General features: G+C 37.1%; 1 protein-coding gene across 7 annotated transcripts in view; it reads right to left on the bottom strand.

The window, feature by feature from the left end:
* Positions 1-19,683, bottom strand: part of LOC141397760 (plasma membrane calcium-transporting ATPase 3-like) — an 83,301-nt gene that overhangs the window by 33,051 nt on the left and 30,567 nt on the right. Inside the window, exon 1 of one of the 7 annotated variants that reach the window (XM_073974447.1) lies at positions 210-627. The exons of 4 other annotated variants lie outside the window; for them this stretch is intronic. The gene's annotated coding sequence lies outside the window, so the exon portion shown is untranslated. Of the gene's footprint in view, positions 1-209; positions 628-19,683 lie in introns of those variants that run through there. 2 more of the 7 variants (XM_073974441.1, XM_073974443.1) reach the window with 2 other exon arrangements.

Here is a 19,683-nt window from a genome sequence, read left to right as displayed (position 1 = left end):
CCACATTTCCATTTCTTATGCTCGTACATTTTATAATAATGAAAAATTTTCGCTTTTTTCACAATTTTATCTTTTTCAAAATTGTTATAAAAAATTTCACTACAAGCAGAAATATCTATTATTATTTTTTCACACAAATCTTTTTTTTTTCATTGTATATAAACAAATCACTGAGAATGAAATGAAAAAAAAAAACGAATGAATATTACGTCAGTGGCTGGCTGCTGCTGTTGTTGGCCCGCTGGGAGGTTTTCTTTATTTTTCTTCTTGTTGGTGGTTTGGCCGCCTGGCTGACTTTGCTATGCTTGCTGATGGCAGCAATGTTTCTTTGAGAAGAACGAAGAAAAAAATTCCTCAGCAAAATTTGGTTGTTGATTTTTGCTACTGCTTCTTCTTCTCTTGTTTTGGCCGTTTTCCCACACACAGCACACTCATTCGTCCGTGGCTAAGGCCGACCGACTGGCTAGAACACTAACTTCCTCTTCCAAAAAGAAAAACGAAACACACACCATAAACCGGAGGTGGAAATCTTGTTATGTTCTTGTTTTGCCCCCCAGCCAATACCACCACACCAATCAAGGAAAACATTAGTTTTTGACTATTTAACGCTAGGTGGCGTTGAGCTGTAAGTAATTGGATTACTTAGGGGCAATTTCCCACACTCTGGTCTCTCTCGCTCTCCATTACTCTCTTATTAATGCTCTCTCTCTCTCTCTCTTAACGTTTTCCAATAACCAAGAATTTTCCTCGGAAAGAGGTCAACCCAGCAGCTGTTATGCGAAAATGAAAATTAGAAAATTCCGTCACCCAGGCCATGACTTTTTTTATGTGTTGCGTTGTGTCTAGAATGATTTTTTTCTTGCTTCTTTTGTGGTTTTGTCCTAGGTTTTGTTGTGGATTTTTGGCAAAACAAAACTGGTAATGGTGAAAATGGAAAATTTAGCGGTGTTTGGGGTGGGACAAATTCACTCGTTTTATTTTTTGATAATTATCTCGTGATGTTTTGTGAGAATCTTGAAACAAATTTCAATATTTTTGTTTTTTTTTTTTATTGTCATAATCAAAAAATATGTAGATAATTATTTGTTTTTTTTTTTTTTTGCATTTGCCATGACCTTATAATTATATTTTTTTGTACTAAAAATATTTTCAATTTTTTGCAAATATCACAGACGCAGACACTCAAATTTGTTCAGTTCTGTGTTGTCTGCTGTGTTCAGCCAGCCAAAGCTCATGGCAGGCCAATGACAAAACAATGCCACATTTGGTAGGGCAACAAAACACACACACACCAAAAAAACAACAACAAAAAATTCGAAATACCAACAGACAGACGGAACGAACAACCATCCAACCAACCAACAAATTAAAAGTGATCAATTTGTGCAATAACACTGTTTAACAGGAATGTGGTTGTGAGTCTAATTAGGCACGTGACGGACACATTGGAATTTCGAAATTGAAATTTGATTTTCAAAAGAAAACAAAAAACAACAAAAAAAAAAATAGCAATGAAATTTCACTTTTGAACTTTAACAAAAGGAAAAAGAGGACTAGAGAAGAAAGAAATCAAGGAAGTACAACAACAAAACTATTGACTCTGTCCATGGTCATTGGGTGCGTATAAGTAATATTAATTTTAATTCAAATTAAAAAAAGCCTCGATTTTATCATCGAACGAAATAATCGGAGTAGGCTGCACATGGCAAATGTTAGCTAAGAGACCTCCTAGTACAGATCATATAAGGAAGTCAAAGTATGCATCCAAAAATTGGCATTTTGGCTATAGGTTTTACATGACCATTCCGAAACAATTCATGGAAGTTTTCGGAGTTTATGGCTAATAAGTCCTTTATGGACGTCTGGGCGCAAAATTAGACAAATTCTTTACGTAATAGGACAAAAGTAATTTGATATTCTATAGAATACAAGTCTTCCTTATGGGTTTTCTATAGAGGTATTCTACACAATAGGAGACTTCAATTGAAGTCTTCTATTGGTTATAAAAAACTCCGATATGTCTTATTAAAGAATATTTTTACTTGGCCCTTCAAGGCGTGGATTTATTAAAGAATATTTTTACTTGGCCCTTCAAGGCGTGGATTTATTAAAGAATATTTTTACTTGGCCCTTCAAGTCGTGGATATATTAAAAAAATATTTTTACGTGGCCCTTCAATGCGCGGATTTATTAAAGAATATTTTTACTTGGCCCTTCAAGGCGCGGATATATTAAAGAATATTTTTACTTGTCCCTTCAAGGCGCGGATTTATTATAGAATATTTTTACTTGGCCCTTAAAGGCGCGGATTTATTAAAGAATATTTTTACTTGGCCCTTCAAGCCATGGATTTATTAAAGAATATTTTTACTTGGCCCTTCAAGGCGCGGATTTATTAAAGAATATTTTTACTTGGCCCTTCAAGGCGCGGATTTATTAAAGAATATTTTTACTTGGCCCTACAAGGCGCGGATTTATTAAAGAATATTTTTACTTGGCCCTTAAGGCGCGGATTTATTAAAGAATATTTTTAGTTGACCCTTCAAGGCGCGGATTTATTAAAGAATGTTTTTACTTGACCCTTAAAGGCGCGGATATATTAAAGAATATTTTTACTTGGCCCTTCAAGGCGCGGATTTATTAAAGAATATTTTTACTTGGCCCTACAAGGCGCGGATTTATTAAAGCATATTTTTAGTTGGCCCTTCAAGGCGCGGATTTATTAAAGAATATTTTTACTTGGCCCTTCAAGGCGCCGATTTATTAACGAATATTTTTACTTGGCCCTTCAAGGCGCGGATATATTAAATAATATTTTTACTTGTCCCTTCAAGGCGCGGATTTATTATAGAATATTTCTACTTGGCCCTTAAAGGCGCGGATTTATTAAAGAATATTTTTACTTGGCCCTTCAAGCCGTGGATTTATTAAAGAATATTTTTACTTGGCCCTACAAGGCGCGGATTTATTAAAGAATATTTTTACTTGGCCCTTAAAGGCGCGGATTTATTAAAGAATATTTTTACTTGGCCCTTCAAGCCATGGATTTATTAAAGAATATTTTTACTTGGCCCTTCATGCCGTGGATTTATTAAAGAATATTTTTACTTGGCCCTTCAAGCCGTGGATTTATTAAAGAATATTTTTACTTGGCCCTTCAAGGAGCGGATTTATTAAAGAATAGTTTTACTTGGCCCTTCAAGGAGCGGATTTATTAAAGAATAGTTGTACTTGGCCCTTCAAGGAGCGGATTTATTAAAGAATAGTTTTACTTGGCCCTTCAAGGCGCGGATTTATTAAAGAATAGTTTTACTTGGCCCTTCAAGGAGCGGATTTATTAAATAATAGTTTTACTTGGCCCTTCAAGGCGCGGATTTATTAAAGAATAGTTTTACTTGGCCCTTCAAGGCGCGGATTTATTAAAGAATAGTTTTACTTCTATAAAATTGTGGGACTCTGAAAGGGGTATTCTATAGAAAATAACACTTCAGTTGGGCTCTTCAGTAGAATAGAAGACCTCTGAAGGGGACTTCTGTATAATAGAAGATCTATAAAATAGAAAGCCTCCGAACGGGTCTTCTATAAAATAGAAAACCTCACAAGGGATTTGCTATAAATAAAAGCCCTCCGGTTCTCTATAAAATAGAAGGTCTTCGAAAGAGTCTTCTACAAAATGGTGGGATTCTGATCTGGTCTTCTATCGAAAAGAAGAGCTTAGTTGGGATCTTCAATAGAATAGAAGACCTGTGTATGGGTCTTCTGTAGAATAGAGGACCTCTGTAAGATTCTTCGGTAGAATGAAAGCCCTCTGTAGGGGTCTTCTGTAGAATAGGAGATCTCTGTAGAGTTCTTCTATAGAATATAGACAACTGTACTTCTATAGAATAGGAGAGCTAAGCAGGAGTCTCCAATAGAATAGAATAGCTCCGCGGGACTCTTCTATAGAATAGAAGAGATCCTCATGAGTCATCCATAGAATAGAAAAGTTTCGCTAGATTCAACCATAGAATAGAAGACCTCCGCAGGGGTCTTATGTGGAATAGGAGAGCTCCGCAGGAGTCTTACATAGATTAGAAGAGCTCCGCAGAAGTCTTCTATAGAATGAAAGAGCTCTGCAGCAGTTTTCTATAGAAAAGAAGATCTTCTAGGAAGTTTTCTTAAGAATAGAAGACCTCCGCAGTAGTCTTCTATAGAATAGATGAGCCCGCAGGAGTCTTCTGAAGAAAAGGAAAGCTCAGCAGGAATCTTCTGTAGAATAGAAGAGCTCCGCAGGAGTCTTCTGTAGAATAGGAGAGCACCGAAGAAGTCTTCTATAGAATAAAAGAGTTCCGCAGGAGTCTTCAATAGAAAAGAAGAGCTCCGCAGGAGTCTTCCGTAGAATAGAAGAGCTCTGCAGGAGATTTCAATAGAATAGAAGAGCTCTGCAGCAGTCTTCTATAGAAGAGAAGAGCTACACAGGAGTCTTCTTTAGAATAGAAGAGCTCTGCAGAAGTCTCAGCGGGAGTCTTCTATAGAATAGAATAGAAAAGCTTCTTCTATAGAATAGAAAATCTCGGCTGGAATCTTCTGTATAATAGGAGAGCTCCGCAGGAGTCTTCTGTAGAATAGGAGAGCTGCGCGGGAGTCTTCTATAGAACAAAAGAGCTCCGTAGGAGTTTTCTATAGAATAGGAGAGCACCAAGGGAGTCTTCTAAGGAATTGTTGAGCTCCTTAGCAGTCTTCTATAGAATAGAAGAGCTTTCCAAGGGTCTTATATAGAATAGAAGAGCTCCACAGGAGTTTTCGATAGAATACAAGAGCTCCGTAGGAGTCTTTATAGAATAGACGACATTTGTAGGGCGTCTTCTGTAGAATAGAAGACATATGTTGGGCGTCTTCCATTGGGGACTACTATAGGATAGGCGACCAGGCGACCCAGAATTCTTTTTCAGGGTTCTTCTTAAGATGTACGTAGGGGCCCCCTATAGAACAAAAAACATCCGTAGAGGTTAGAATAGGAGATTTCTTTAGGATTTTTTTAGAATAGAAGACCATCGTAGGGGTCTTCTTTTGAATAGGAAACCTCCTAGGCGTCTTCTATTGAATAGGAGACCTGCATAGGAATCTTTTATAGACTAGAATTCTTTCTTAGGGTTCTTCTACAGAATAGGAGACCTCCGTAATTCTCTTTTATAGAATAGAAGATGTACTTAGGGTCCTTCTATAGAACAAAAAACATCCGTGGAGGTCTTCTTTAGAATAGGAGAACTCAGTAGAGCTCTTCTTCAGAATAGAATACCTCAGTAAAGGTCTTTTTTAGAAAATAATGCGTCCGTAGGGGTCTTATATTGAATAGAATTCTTGAGAAGAGACATCCGTTTGGTTTTCCTATTGAATAGAAGACATCCGTTCGGCTCATTTATTGACTAGAAGAAATCCCTAGGAGTCTTCAATAGAATAGAATATATCCGTAGGGGTATTGCATAAATGGAAGACTTCCGTAGGTGGCCTCTATAGAACATAAAATGTAAGATGGGGTATTCTATTGAAAAGAAGTTCTTTTCCGTATAGTTTTCTGCGAAATAGTAGACCAAAGGTCTTCTATAGTGTATAATATATCCACTTGGGTTTTTGCTTTTGTGAAATGACCTGCCTATGGATCTTTTATATAATAGAAGACCTCCATAGGGGTCTTCTATAGAAAAAAATACCTCCGTAGGGGTCTTTAATAGAATAGAATATCTCCATAGTGTTCTCCTATAGAGAAAATGTGAGCCTCCTTTAAAATAGAGTAGCTCCGTAGGAATCTGCTATAGGCTAGAAGACCTCCTTAGGGGTTTTATAGAGAAAGAAAAAACCTTGTAGGGTATTCGAATTAACAGAATACCTTGCCGTGGTTTACAATACAATATAAGGCTCTAGGTCTCCGTAGAGGAGACATCCGTAAAGGTCTTATAGAAATTGTTCATGGATGTATGCGTATTCTATACAATGGAAGACCTCCGTAGTAGTCTTCACAAGTAGTGCGGAGGTAGATTCAATTTCCAAATGAATTTCTTAGTTGTTTTTGGTCAATTCACTACTCATTTCAAGGGTACTTATAGGCGTATAAGTGTTGTCACAACGTATACGGCACAGTGAACACATTTGAAATCTCTTCTGTTTTATTTGTTTGAGACACCTTTTAAACTCGGCGATAAAAAATAAGATTCCACTTCTTTGGGCAGCACAATTTGAATTAATTCACAATTAGTGCGGAGGTATATTGAATTTCCAAATATATTTATAGTTGTTTTTGGTTAATTCGCTACACATTTCAAGAGTGTAGTATAAGCGTTGCCACAATGTATACGGCACAGTGTTCTCTTTTGAAATGTCGTATGTTTTATTTGTTTGAAACATTTTTCAAACTCGGCGATATGAAATGATTACATATCCTTGATCAGCACAATTTGAAGTAATTCACAAGTAGTGCGGAGGTAGATTGAATTTCCAAATGAATTTCTTAGTTGTTTTTGGGCAATTCACTACACATTTCAAGAGTTCCTATAGGCGTATAAGTGTTGCCATAATGTATACGGCACAGTGTCCTCTTTTGAAATTTCGTATGTTTTAATTGTTTGAGACACTTTTCACACTCGGCGATGAGGTAATTCACAAGTAGTGCGGAGGTAGATTCAATTTCCAAATGAATTTATTAGTTGTTTTTGGTTTAGGCGTATAAGTGTTGCCACAAGGTATACGGCACAGTGCCATCTTTTGAAATTTCTTATGTTTTATTTGTTTGAGACACTTTTCAAACTCGGCGATAAGAAATGATTTCACATCCTTGAGCAACACAATTTGAAGTAATTCACAAGTACCGCGGAAGTAGATTGAATTTCCAAATGAAAATTTCATTTTACAACTCAGTCTTTCAAGCCTATAATGCTCCTATTTTAAAGAATTTGTGGCACAGTGTAATGCATTGGCACAACTAACATTATGACGTATATTGGAATATTGTTTTTGCTGTTGTTGCATGGTCTGCATCGTTGTTGTGCAATCGATGATTTAACACATTTCGGCATTTGTTGTTGTTATTGCTGCTGTTGATGTTCTTTCAATTTATTGCATTTACGCTCGCCACGTGAAGGGGGCGAGCATGTGATTCGAACAACAACAACAAAATCGAAAGAAGCAAAAAACAAAAATCTCAACAAAAACGTTTTTCTAAATGAATGTCTCAATGTGTATTGCCTTGTTGGTCGGCACATGTAAAGTGCAACAAAACGACGACGACGAGTTAACACAATGGTGTAAATATTAACATGACTTTTTGGGTAAAAGAAGCTGAAGCAATGAATTTAGCAATTGTGAAGAAGAAACTAAATTAAATAAAAAAATAAACTTTTAGAAGACCATCTGTGTATTTAAAAGATGTTATGTTAAAGTGTTTACATCATTGTGGTCAATGAGATTTATTTATTTTTTCTGCTTTGGTGTATGGATTTCAATATCAAAGCTCTAAAAGAAAAACATTAGAACATAATAAACTAAAATAAATAAATAGGAAGAGAACGAATAAAAAATAAACAATTTGAAGTTTGCACAGACATTCCTCACAGTTTTTTTTTTTTCATTTTAATGATATAAAGAATTTGAAAGGTAAAATAAATCAAGATGTGTGGAATGTGTAAAGAAGTGAAGCGAGGATTTTACAGACTTATCATGTCCATGTAGGAACAAAAAAATGGATTTTATTAACAACATTTCAAAATATATTACATACAACGTTCATACGTTCTCTATAAATAGGCTCCTAATTTTCAATTCAAAATATCACAAACTCTAATGCACACTTGCAGAGCTTTGTTTGGGTCCTTCTCTCCTTATTCTCAACTGTCACCTGCCATTCGCAGTTTGATAGTATCAATTATTTTGTTGATATAAATACGTTTTTATTGAATTTACCAAATAATTATTATTATTTATACGCACTAAGGCACCACAAATAAAAATGTTGTTTTACGGAAACTTATTGGATGAATTGCCAAAAAATTTAGAGTTTATTCTCTAGTTTTGAGAATGTAGAATCTTACACAATATTTTATTTTTTAGAATATTTGTTGACCTTTTGGATCTGACTTATGTGGATCATAAAAAACATCTCTTCACCTTGTATTAAATCAAGATTAGTGGCTTTTTTAAAGGTTATTCGTTACCTTATATCAGACCAACAATTGAAAAATATTTTTTGACCGGCTATCAGACCATGAAACGTAAATTTTTATGGAATATTTTTGATCGGCTATCCTACTAAGAAACGTCGATTTTTTAATTAATATTTTTGACCGGCTATCAGAACAAGAAACGTGGATTTTTTTAAAGAATATTTTTTGAACGGCTATTAGACCAAGAAACGTAAATTTGTATGGAATATTGTTGACCGGTCATCCTACCAAGAAACGTGGATTTTTTCAAGAATATTTTTGACCGGCTATCAGACCAAGCATCGTGGATTTTTAGAGAATATTTTTGAACCTACCAAGAAATAGGGATTTTTTAGGAATATTTTTGACCGGATATCGTACCAAAAAAAAAAAACATGGATTTTTAAGGGATATTTTTGACCGCCTATCCTACCAAGAAACTTAGAATTTTAAGGAATATTTCTGACCGCCTATCCTAGCCAGAAACGTGGATTTTTAAGGAATATTTTTGACCGCCTATACTAAAAAAACGTGGATTTTTAAGGAATATTTTGGATCGCCTATCCTACTAAGATTCGTGGATTTTTTTTAAAGAATGTTTTTGACCGCATATCCTACCAAGAAACTTGGATTTTTTAGAGAATATTTTTGACCGGCTATCCCGGCTACGTCTATTATATAGAAGACCCCTACGGAGGCCGTCGATTATATAGAAGACCCCTAGTGAGTTCTATTCTGTTCTACAAAAGACTCCAAAGGATGTCTTCTTCCCTGTGGAAAACGCTTACGGAAATCTACTGTTCTACAAAAGACCCCTACGGAGGTCTTCAATTTTGTAGAAGACCTGTAGTGCGATTCTCTAACTCATTTTTTGAGTTAACGACAAAAGTCGTAAAAATTAAAACGCAAAATTATGAATGAAAAGTTCAAATAAAAGTTGGCAACACTCTTGCTATCGGTAGAACTTTACGATTACATTTTATTCGTCGCTAACTTACAGAAAAATATCGTTAATTAGCGAAATTATAAGCATTTTAATTTTACCGATTTTTATCGGTAACTCCAAAAATGTGTTGGAGAATCACACTACTGTTCAATAGAAAACCTCTCCTACGGAGCTCTTCTAATCTATAGAAGACTCATACGGATCTCTTCTCTTCTCTGGAAGACTCATACGGATCTCTTCTCTTCTCTGGAAGACTCATACGGAACTCTTCTATTCTATAGAAGACTCCTACGGAGCTCTTTTATTCTATAGAAGACTCCTATGGAGCTCTCCTAATCTATAGAAGACTACTACGGAGCTCTTCTAATCTATAGAAGACTCATACGGAGCTCTTCTCTGAAAGACTCATACGGAACTCTTCTATTCTATAGAAGACTCCTACGGAACTCTACTATTCTATAGAAGACTCCTACGGAGCTCTTCTATTCTATAGAAGACTCCTACGGAGCTCTTCTATTCTATAGAAGACTCCTACGGAGCTCTTCTATTCTACAGAAGACTCCTACGGAGCTCTTCTATTCTACAGAAGACTCCTACGGAGCTCTTCTATTCTATAGAAGACTCCTACGGAGTTCTTCTACTCTATAGAAGACTCCTACGGAGCTCTTCTATTCTATAGAAGACTCCTACGGAGCTCTTCTATTCTATAGAAGACTCCTACGGAGCTCTTCTATTCTATAGAAGACTCCTACGGAGCTCTTCTATTCTATAGAAGACTCCTACGGAGCTCTTCTATTCTATAGAAGACTCCTACGGAGCTCTTCTATTCTATAGAAGACTCCTACGGAGCTCTTCAGTTCTATAGAAGACTTCTACGGAGCTCTTCTATTCTATAGAAGACTCCTACTGGGCTCTTCTGTTCTATAGAAGACTCCTACGGAGCTCTTCTATTCTATAGAAGACTCCTACGAAGTTCTTCTATTCTATAGAAGACTCCTACGGAGCTCTTCTATTCTATAGAAGACTCCTACGGAGCTCTTCTATTCTATAGAAGACTCCTACGGAGCTCTTCTATTCTATAGAAGACTCCTACGGAGCTCTTCTATTCTATAGAAGACTCCTACGGAGCTCTTCTATTCTATAGAAGACTCCTACGGAGCTCTTCTATTCTATAGAAGACTCCTACGGAGCTCTTCTATTCTACAGAAGACTCCTACGAAGTTCTTCTTTTCTATAGAAGACCCCTACGGAGCTCTTACGGAGCTCTTCTTTTCTATAGCAGACTCCTACTGAGCTTTTCTATTCTATACAAGACTCCTACGGAGCTCTTCTATTCTATAGAAGACTCCTACGGAGCTCTTCTATTCTATAGAAGATTCCTACGGAGCTCTTCTATTCTATAGAAGACTCCTATGGAGCTCTTCTATTCTATAGAAGACTCCTACGGAGCTCTTCTATTCTATAGAAGACCCCTACGGAGCTCTTCTATTCTATAGAAGACCCCTACGGAGCTCTTCTATTCTATACAAGACTCCTACGGAGCTCTTCTATTCTATAGAAGACACTTACGGAGGTCTTCTATTCTAGAGTACACCGTTGCATGTACCAGCATTTCTCTCGATGACCCCTAAGGTGGTCTGCTATTTACATAAAACCCATGCGGATGTATTTTATTCTAAAATAAGACCCCAACGGATGTCTTCCATTCTGTAGAAGACCCCCACGAAAGTCTTCTACTCTTTAGAAGACCCCAATGGAGGCCTTCTATTCTATAGAAGACCCCAATGGAGGCCTTCTATTCTATAGAAGACCCCTACGGAGGTCTTCTATTCTGTAAAAGACCGATACGGAAGTCTCCTCTTTTATTCTATATAAGACCCCTGCGAAGAATACTTTTACGGAGGTCTTCTATTCTATAGAAATCCGTGCGGAGTCTTGAACTTTATAGAGGACCCCTACGGAGGTCTTCTGCTCCATAGAAGTCCCCTTACCTTCTATAGAAAACCCCGTCCCTTCTATAGAAGATCCCTACTCTTCTATAGAAGACCCCTATCCTTCTATAGAAGACCCCTACCCTTCTATTTTAAAGAATACTCATACGAATACCTTTTATTGTATAAAATGCGGCTACGGATGTCTTCTATTCTGAAGAAGACCCTTAAAGAGGTTTTCTATTCTATAGACGAGCCTCATTCTACAGGAAAGCCATAAGGAATATCTTCTATCTACGGACCCCTACGAATATTTGCTATAGAAGACCCCAATGGATGTCTCCGAATCTATAAAATGTCTACCTAGGTATTTTCCTACAGAAGACATTGCGAAGGTCTTAATTTTTATAAACGGCACCTACGCAGATCTCTTATTCTATATAAGACCCCTACACAGGTCTTCTATTCTATACTCAACCTCCGTAAGGGTCTTCTGTTCTATAAAAAGAACTCTACGGAGGTCTTTTATTCTATAGAAGTAGGGGTCTATTTAATAGAAGACCTCTTCAAGGTTTTCCTATTCTATAGAAGTCTACTACTGAGGTTTTCTATGCTATGAACACCCCTGCGGTAGTCTTCCATTTTGTACGGAAGTATTATATCCTGTAAAAGACCCCTACTGAGGTCTTCCTTTCTTGAGAACACCGCTACGGGTGTCTGAAATTCTATGGAAGACCCTTACGGAGGTCTTCTATACTATAAAAGACCACTACAGAGGCTTTATATTCTATAGAAGTCTCTTAAGTAAGTCTATTATCCTATAACAGATTCCAATGGATGTCTCCTAATTTATAGAAGATTCCTACGTAGGTCTTCTATTCTATTGAAGGCCCCTACGGGGTCTGACATTTACTGAAGACCCCTTTCGATGTCTCTATTTTATAGAAGGCCACTCCCGAGGTCTCCTATTCTACAAAACACCTTTACGAGCATCGCATTTTTTAAGAGAGCCATATGTACGACTTATATGCTGTAGAAGAAGATCTCCCGTTCTATAGACGAACTTTTCGATGGTCTTCTTTTCTAAAAATTTCCCTACAAAGGCCTTCTATTCTTTAGAAAAAACCTACGATGGTCTTCTGTAGGAAATTTCTCATAAAATGTTTTGGAAATTATATGAAAATTATGGCTAGCATCAAAGAAAGAAATGAGATGCCTACCTGCCATCCTATTAAATGCCTCTTATTGCGTGCACACTTTGACCTCCTTTATAGATCTGTATTAGGAGGTCTCTTAGCTGACATTTTCCATTCCCAGTCTAATCGTATTAATGCGATTGATCGTAAAATCTTGGCTTATTAAAAATTGAAATAAAATAATATTACTTATACGCACCCAATTACCAAGGAACATTTTTAAATAGTTTCTGTTATAAATCATCTGTAGTCCTCTCTAGCTTGCCAAAAGTTCGGAAGTTAAATGTATATTATTTTCTCTTGTATACTATATTATTTTCTTTTAAATATGGTAGAGTTTAGACCATATTTCTTAGACCTTCGCCAGATCTTTAAAATATCTTCTACAAATAGAATCCCTTCTTATTTAGATATATGACATTTAAAAGACCTTCTAGATCTTCTAGAAGATGTTCGGTCTATAGAGAGTTGTTCTCAAAGAGAATATTTTGTGTTAATTTCAGACTAAATTTTTAAATTAAAACCCATAATATTAGAATTTCATTGATCGTTGTTGCATATTTCCCCCAGATTTACCACCAAAATATTGCAAAATCTTTTGCATACTTGATAGTATTCGCTTGGACCATGTTTTCAGTTTCCTTAGGTATAATTCATCGTTCCTAGATTCACAATATCAATTACATTTTTGTATAAAAATAGCAATTTATTGAAGTTATCAAATAAATAATAATACTAATACGCACTGGTGTACGCTGAAGTAAAAAGTAGTTCTTATTAAATATCCGAAGTTTTTCTCAAATTGTCTTTTAATGAATTCAATGTTTTGCCACCTTAAAACTTCTATGATGACATATGCCATGGTGTTAGCTTTCTTCACTTTCTACCTCGTTCCTGTCCCCCGTCATGATGCCTCCAACAATATCAATTACCAATAAAGGCTACCTACTTGCCAAACATTTGATACTTTCATGCAAATTTGTCATAATCTTGGTTACCACACCTTGCGCCTGGCTGCTAATAGATTTTAATTCAATTAAGTCCAAGCAGAGAAAACATTTACTTTCCACAATTAACTAGAGCCATGGGTGGGCGGAGATGGAAATTCGATATTTAGATTAAATAAACTTAGCTCATCCTGTAGTGGAATAGTTTGGTCTTCTCCATGTGGTTAAATTACCTTGACGTTTGCGTGCAGTTGGCAAAAAAATCTACAAAAGAAGAAATTCAATTGACCCGCATGTGACCCACAATTTGCCTTTAGCATTTCCTTTTCTTTTAGTTTTCGTTTAATTTGCTTTTGGCCAAAACAGAAAGCCCATTTGTTGGCTTGCCCATCATTTCCTCTCTCGTGTAGTATAATTTACTCCTACTAAGTTTTTGGATTTCTGGAGCTCCCTTAATCTCCCATCTTTGTTTAATAGGAGCATGTGCAAAACTACACACAAACATTTTGGGCGCGTGAGAGAAAGAATAGAGCAGAGAGAAGGCTAGGAGCAAAGTATTGGGGGCAAAAATAATGGCTGGCTGACTGTTTTGTTGGCTAACTCATAATGTAGTGCTGTTATACCAACAAAAAATATATTTCTTTTTTTTTGTTGGCTTATGGCCAAGAATAATAAACACCATGTGTGTGTTTTTGTATGCCGGCAGTTTGTCCATTTGTCTGTGTGTCTTAAAGTCTGTCTGTCTAGCTGACTTAGCCGCCAAAGTATCTTCTATGCACAGTATGTATGTATGCATATCACAACACAATGCAAAGTTATTAACTATTCTGTTAACGCAATTTGTTGTTTGGCAATAATTGGCGATGCCACATCGTCATAGCTGATCATTGAGTGGCTGTGGTGGTGGTGGGGTTCATTTGCTTGACTGAATATTTCTTGGTCATTGAATTTGTATTTTTTATTTTAAATTTTCTGTTGTTGTTGTTTATAATTCCATTTGGCCATCATTGAATGAACTACTGCTGCTGTTCATAGGCAATACTTAAAAATATTTTGCCCCGCCAAATTTCACTTCACCTTTTATAAGAATTTATTGGCAGAATTTGGGGAAAAAATCGTTTCTTTAAACACCAAAGAATTTCTAAAACGTTTTGTAGTTCATTAACCCGGCAAATGTCTTTCCCCCTTCTTCCCATACCCCAGTAGCACTATACAAATGGAAAAGGTTTCCACGGCACTCTATTCTATTTTTAGTCACAACAACTATCTGTACATGTTGTTTTTGTTTTCCTTTCTATATCTAAAGTTCATTCACAAAGTATCCAATGTTCGAATGACTGAGTACATGAAATTCAAACCCAAACGAAGCACACAACCAAAGCAATTATGTCGATTTATTTATTCATGCCATGTGAGGCCAATACGTTGGCCAAGTTTTCCCTCCAAAGGAAAACTCAAGGAGGGCTAAGAAATAGATTGTATTAGGGTAGATCAATTCTTTTTTTAAATAAGCAAAATTTTTCTCATTTCATGATAATGTAGGTCCCAAAAATACCTGATTTCCTTTGCACACTAAGAAATGTGGAAATAAAATGCTATAGATTGTATTAGGGTAGATCAATTCTTTTTTTAAATAAGCAACATTTGTTTTATTTCATGAGAATGTAGGTCCCAAAAATACCTGATTTCCTTTGCACACTTGAACAGTATTAATGGTTTTCGATAAAGGGAAGCCTCGGCAAGGAAATTGCTTTACCAGCATGTCCATATCAATTCGTGTTTTCTTAAAATCTCAGCTTTTCTCAATGTTAGCAACATTTAATATTAGTTATACGCCATGGTGACCCATGAACTAAAAATTATTTTATAGCACAAAGCAAAGTAATTACTTTATCGACTTATTTCTTCAAGTCTTGTGAGGTCAGTACAAAACTCTAGCCCCCCTTGAAAAGAAGAACATTTAAAATAAAACACTTTAGATTGTATTAGGGTAGACAAATTATTTTAAATATACAATTTTTCTCCTATTTCATGATAATGAGGAGCCCAAAACGACCTGATTTTCTTTGCACACCTGAAAATTTGTATTTGTTTTCGATAAAGGTAAGCCTAGGCGAGAAAATGCTGTTAGCAGCGCGTTCATATCAATTCGTGTTTTCTTAAAATCTCCACTTTTCTTAAAGTTGACAGAAATTAAAATTTGTCATACGCCCATTGGTCCACTGAACCAAAAATTATTTTATGGCACAAAGCAAAGAAATCATGTCCATGTCCATGGGAAGCAAAATTTTTCTTTCAACAGAAAATTCAAGGAGGCTTAAGAAATCTTGAAATAATATATTTAAGATTGTATTGGGATAGACCAATTCTTTTGAATATGCAATTTTTCTGCTATTTTATGAGAATGTAGGGTCCACAAAGGCCTGATTTTCTTTGCACACTTGAACGGTACTAATGGTGTACGATAAAGGTAAGCCTAGGCAAGAAAATTACATTACCAGCAAACCCATATCAATTAGTATTTTCTTAAAATCTCCACTATTCTCAAAGATGGCAAAAATTAAAATTAGTCATACGCCAACTGGTCCACAGAACTAAAAATTATTTTACAGTACACATTAAAGCAATGATGTCGATTTATTCATTCATACCATGTGTGGCCAATATGTGGTGCAAGTTTTCCTTCCAAAGGAAACTCAAGTGGCACTAAGAATTGTGGAAATAAAATAATTTAAATTGTATTTAGGTAGACCAATTCTTTTAGAATATGCATTTTTTCCTATTTCATGAGAAAGTAGGGTCCACAAGTACCTGATTCTCTTTACACACTTGATTAGTGGAAATGGGGTTTGTTAACGGTATGACTAGACAAGAAGACTGCATTATCAGGATGACCATATCAATTCGTGTTTTCTTAAATTTTCAGCTTTTCCCAAAGTTGTCAAAAATTTATATTAGCCATACGCCCACTGGTCCACTGAACTAAATTTATTCTATAGCAGAAATTTTGGATTTTTTTTTTAAATTTAAAAATTATTTTACGGATATTTTTATCTGATGGTTTTAGCTCAGAGGATTTCATAATAGTTTTCAAGGGCTATATAGGAATAATAAAATATTTGACCTCTATATATTTAAAATTTTTCTTAATTCACGTGATAGTGACAGCTAAAATGCTTAATTTTCTTTGCGTACTTAGACAGTTCCAATTGTTTCCGATAAAGTCAAGCCTAGGCAAGAAAATTGCATTACCAGCATGCCCATATCAATTCATGTTTTCTTAAAATCTCAGCTTTTCTCAATGTTGGCAAAAATTAATATTATTCATACGCAAAGGTGTCCACTAAACTAAATAAGCAATTACTTACTTACTTAGCTCGCCCATTATAGAACATTTGTTCTATAGGCCGAACTAAGAAAAGATCTCCAATTCTCTCTATTTGTCCGCGCCTTTTCATCTCATCATCCACTTGTTTGCGCCATCTATTCCTTGGCCTGCCAATTCTGCGTGCGTGCCAATTCTGGGTCATCATCGCTCATTCTTATGATATGGCTTAGCCAACGCAATCGCTGCATCTCGATACGTTTAACTACATTGATGTCGTTGTATAGCAGATACAGCTCGAGGTTCATGCGACGTCGATATTCACCGTCAACGCAGATTGGTCCGTAGATCATTCGAAGAATTTTTCTCTCAAACACACCAAGCACTGCCATGTCTGCTTGCGCAAGTACCCAGGCTTCGGAGCCATACATCAGCACGGGTAGTATCAGTGTTTTATAGAGCGTTATTTTTGTTTGACGAGATGTGGCTTTGTTTTTAAACTGCTTACTTAAACCAAAGTAGCATCTGTTGGCCAATACAATTCTTCTTTTTATTTCACAACTGATGTCGTTTGTTGTGTTTACGCAGGTGCCGAGGTAGACGAAGTCTTTTACTACCTCAATATTATAGGAACCAACTTCCACAGTCGGTCCGAGCTCAATGGACGCATTGCGCGTCGACACCATCAACTTGGTCTTCTCACCGTTTACCGCCAGACCCACTTTCCTGATTCTTCTTCGACCTTCATAAAGGTATCGGTTACTTCTTTTACTGATCGTCCCATGATGTCTATATCATCAGCATAAGCAAGTAACATGTGGCTATTGGTGTAGATTGTGCCACTTCTTTTGACGTTTGCCTCTCGTATAACCTTTTCCAGCAGGATGTTAAAGAGATCACACGAAATCACACGATCTGAAACCTCTTTTGGTACCAAACTCTTCGGAGAGGTTCTTTCCTATTTTAACTGAGGACCTCGTGTCAGTTAAAGTCATTTTGCAAAGACGGATGAGCTTTGCGGGGATACTAAATTCAGACATGACTTGGAATACCTTTGAACGCAGCGGGCTGTCGAAGGCGGCTTTATAATCGACAAAAAGGTGGTAGGTGTCGATCTGCATCTCTTGGTTCTTCTCCAGGATTTGCCGCAGGGTAAATATCTGGTCAATGGTGGACTTGCCAGGTCTAAAGCCGCATTGGTATGGTCCAATTTTCTCGTTGACCATAGGCTTTAGTCGTTCGCACAATATCCCTGACACGATCTTGTAGGCAATAGGGAGTAGAATTATGTCCCTATAGTTAGAGCATACAGTCTTATCTCTCTTCTTGTGGACGGGGTACAGGATACTCAGGTTCCAATCGTCGGGTACTCGTTCTTCCTGCCAGATGGTGCTAACTAGCTGATGAATACACCTTATCAGCGTGTCGCCTCCGGTTTTGAACAGCTCGGCTGGTAAGCCATCGACTCCTGCTGCCTTATTATTCTTCAGCCGATTTATTGCTGTCTTTACCTCATCTTGGCTGGGCGGTATACATTCAATACCATCTTCTGGGATTGGGATTGTGGTATCTTCGTCGTCTTCGCTGCTATTGGATACCAACAGTTTTGAAAGCCATCAGTTTGATGCTTGACTCTTTGGTAGAATTTTCGGACTTCATTCTGGCTTCTCTATTTTTTTACCCTCCCTCTTTTCCATCTCTCTCTCTTTTTCCTACGCAAAAGACGTTTCTCCTCTCTCCTTTTCTCCCTGTATCTCTCTCGTGCGCTACGCGTTGCTACGGATTGTAAAGTAGCCCTGTATGCCGCATTTTTCTCTTCGGTGGCAGCACGACACTTCTGATCATACCATGGATTCCTTGGTGGAGGCCTCTGGTATCCAAGTATGGATTTTGCGACTGTTTGCATGGAGTGGGCAATGCTTTGCCATTGCGCTGATATGTTATCGGGATGAGGAGTGCTTTGATTAAGCAATTGGGCTAGTTGAGTGGAATATGCATCCAACACGCTCGATGAATGTCTTCCATCTATCACAACATGATCAATTTGATTACTTGTTCTTTGATCTGGAGACAGCCAGGTGCCCTTATGAATATCGAGATGATTAAATCTGATACTGCTAACTACCAAGTTTTTTGCAGCTGCAAAGTTTATCAGCCTAATACCATTGTCAGATGTTTCACTGTGGAGGCCGAATTTTCCGACTGTTGGGCCAAAGATATTCTCCTTTCCAATTTTGGCATTAAAATCGCCTAGAATGATTTTAATGTCATGGGCAGGGCAACGGTCATATGTTTCTTCTAAGCGCTCGTAAAATATATCTTTGGTCTGTTCGTCCTTTTCTTCAGTGGGAGCATGAGCGCAAATAAAGCTGATGTTGAAGAATTTAGCTTTTATTCGAATTGCAGCAAGTCTTTCATTTACTGGGGTGAAGCTGGATACCAGATGTTTTAGTCTCTGACGAACCACAAATCCGCAACCAAACTCATGCTTTACGTCATGGCAGCTATAATACAGTGCGTCACCTTTAGGTGTTGTTGTGACGCCTTTCCCAATCCATCGTATTTCCTGTATGGCAGTAATATCGGCCTTGTACTTTTCAAGTACGTCTGCCAATGCGAAGACTGCACCTTCTCTATAAAGAGTGCGAACATTCCAGTTGCAGATTCGCAGATCATGGTCCTTAAAACGTTTGCGGGGTTCGTCAACTTTAGAGGGGGTTGTTTTTCTTTTCTTTCGTTTTTTCATAGTATGCTGTTTTTTCTAGGGGAGGGTTACTAACCCGACGCCCAAACCCAAGTTTTTAACGTTTTTATGGGAGAACGCGCGGCACATGTTAGCTCACTACCTTTAACGGGTGTTAAAGGCAGTTCCCCAGGTGACACCACGGGGAGGTCAGTGTCCACTTGAGATGAAAGAGGGACCAAGATAAATCCTGGGCTTTGCCACGTTAAAACCGGTCAGGACCGTTGCTTGTTATCTTTCATCCCCTATTTATTTATGCATACCATGTGAGGCCAATACGTTGGGCAAGTTTTCCCTCCAAAGGAAACCTCAAGAGAGGCTAAGATTTGTGGAAATAAAAAACTTTAGATTATACGAGGGTAGATCAATTCCTTTATATATGGAACATTCCTTTTTTTCATGAGTATGTAGGGCAAAAAAGTGC

This window comes from Musca autumnalis, unplaced genomic scaffold (assembly GCF_047663935.1).
Source record: "Musca autumnalis isolate F117 unplaced genomic scaffold, ASM4766393v1 scaffold_3, whole genome shotgun sequence".
NCBI classification, from domain to species: domain Eukaryota; kingdom Metazoa; phylum Arthropoda; class Insecta; order Diptera; family Muscidae; genus Musca; species Musca autumnalis.
Note: the sequence above shows the minus strand (reverse complement) of the source record. Positions and strands in the feature narration are given on the sequence as shown.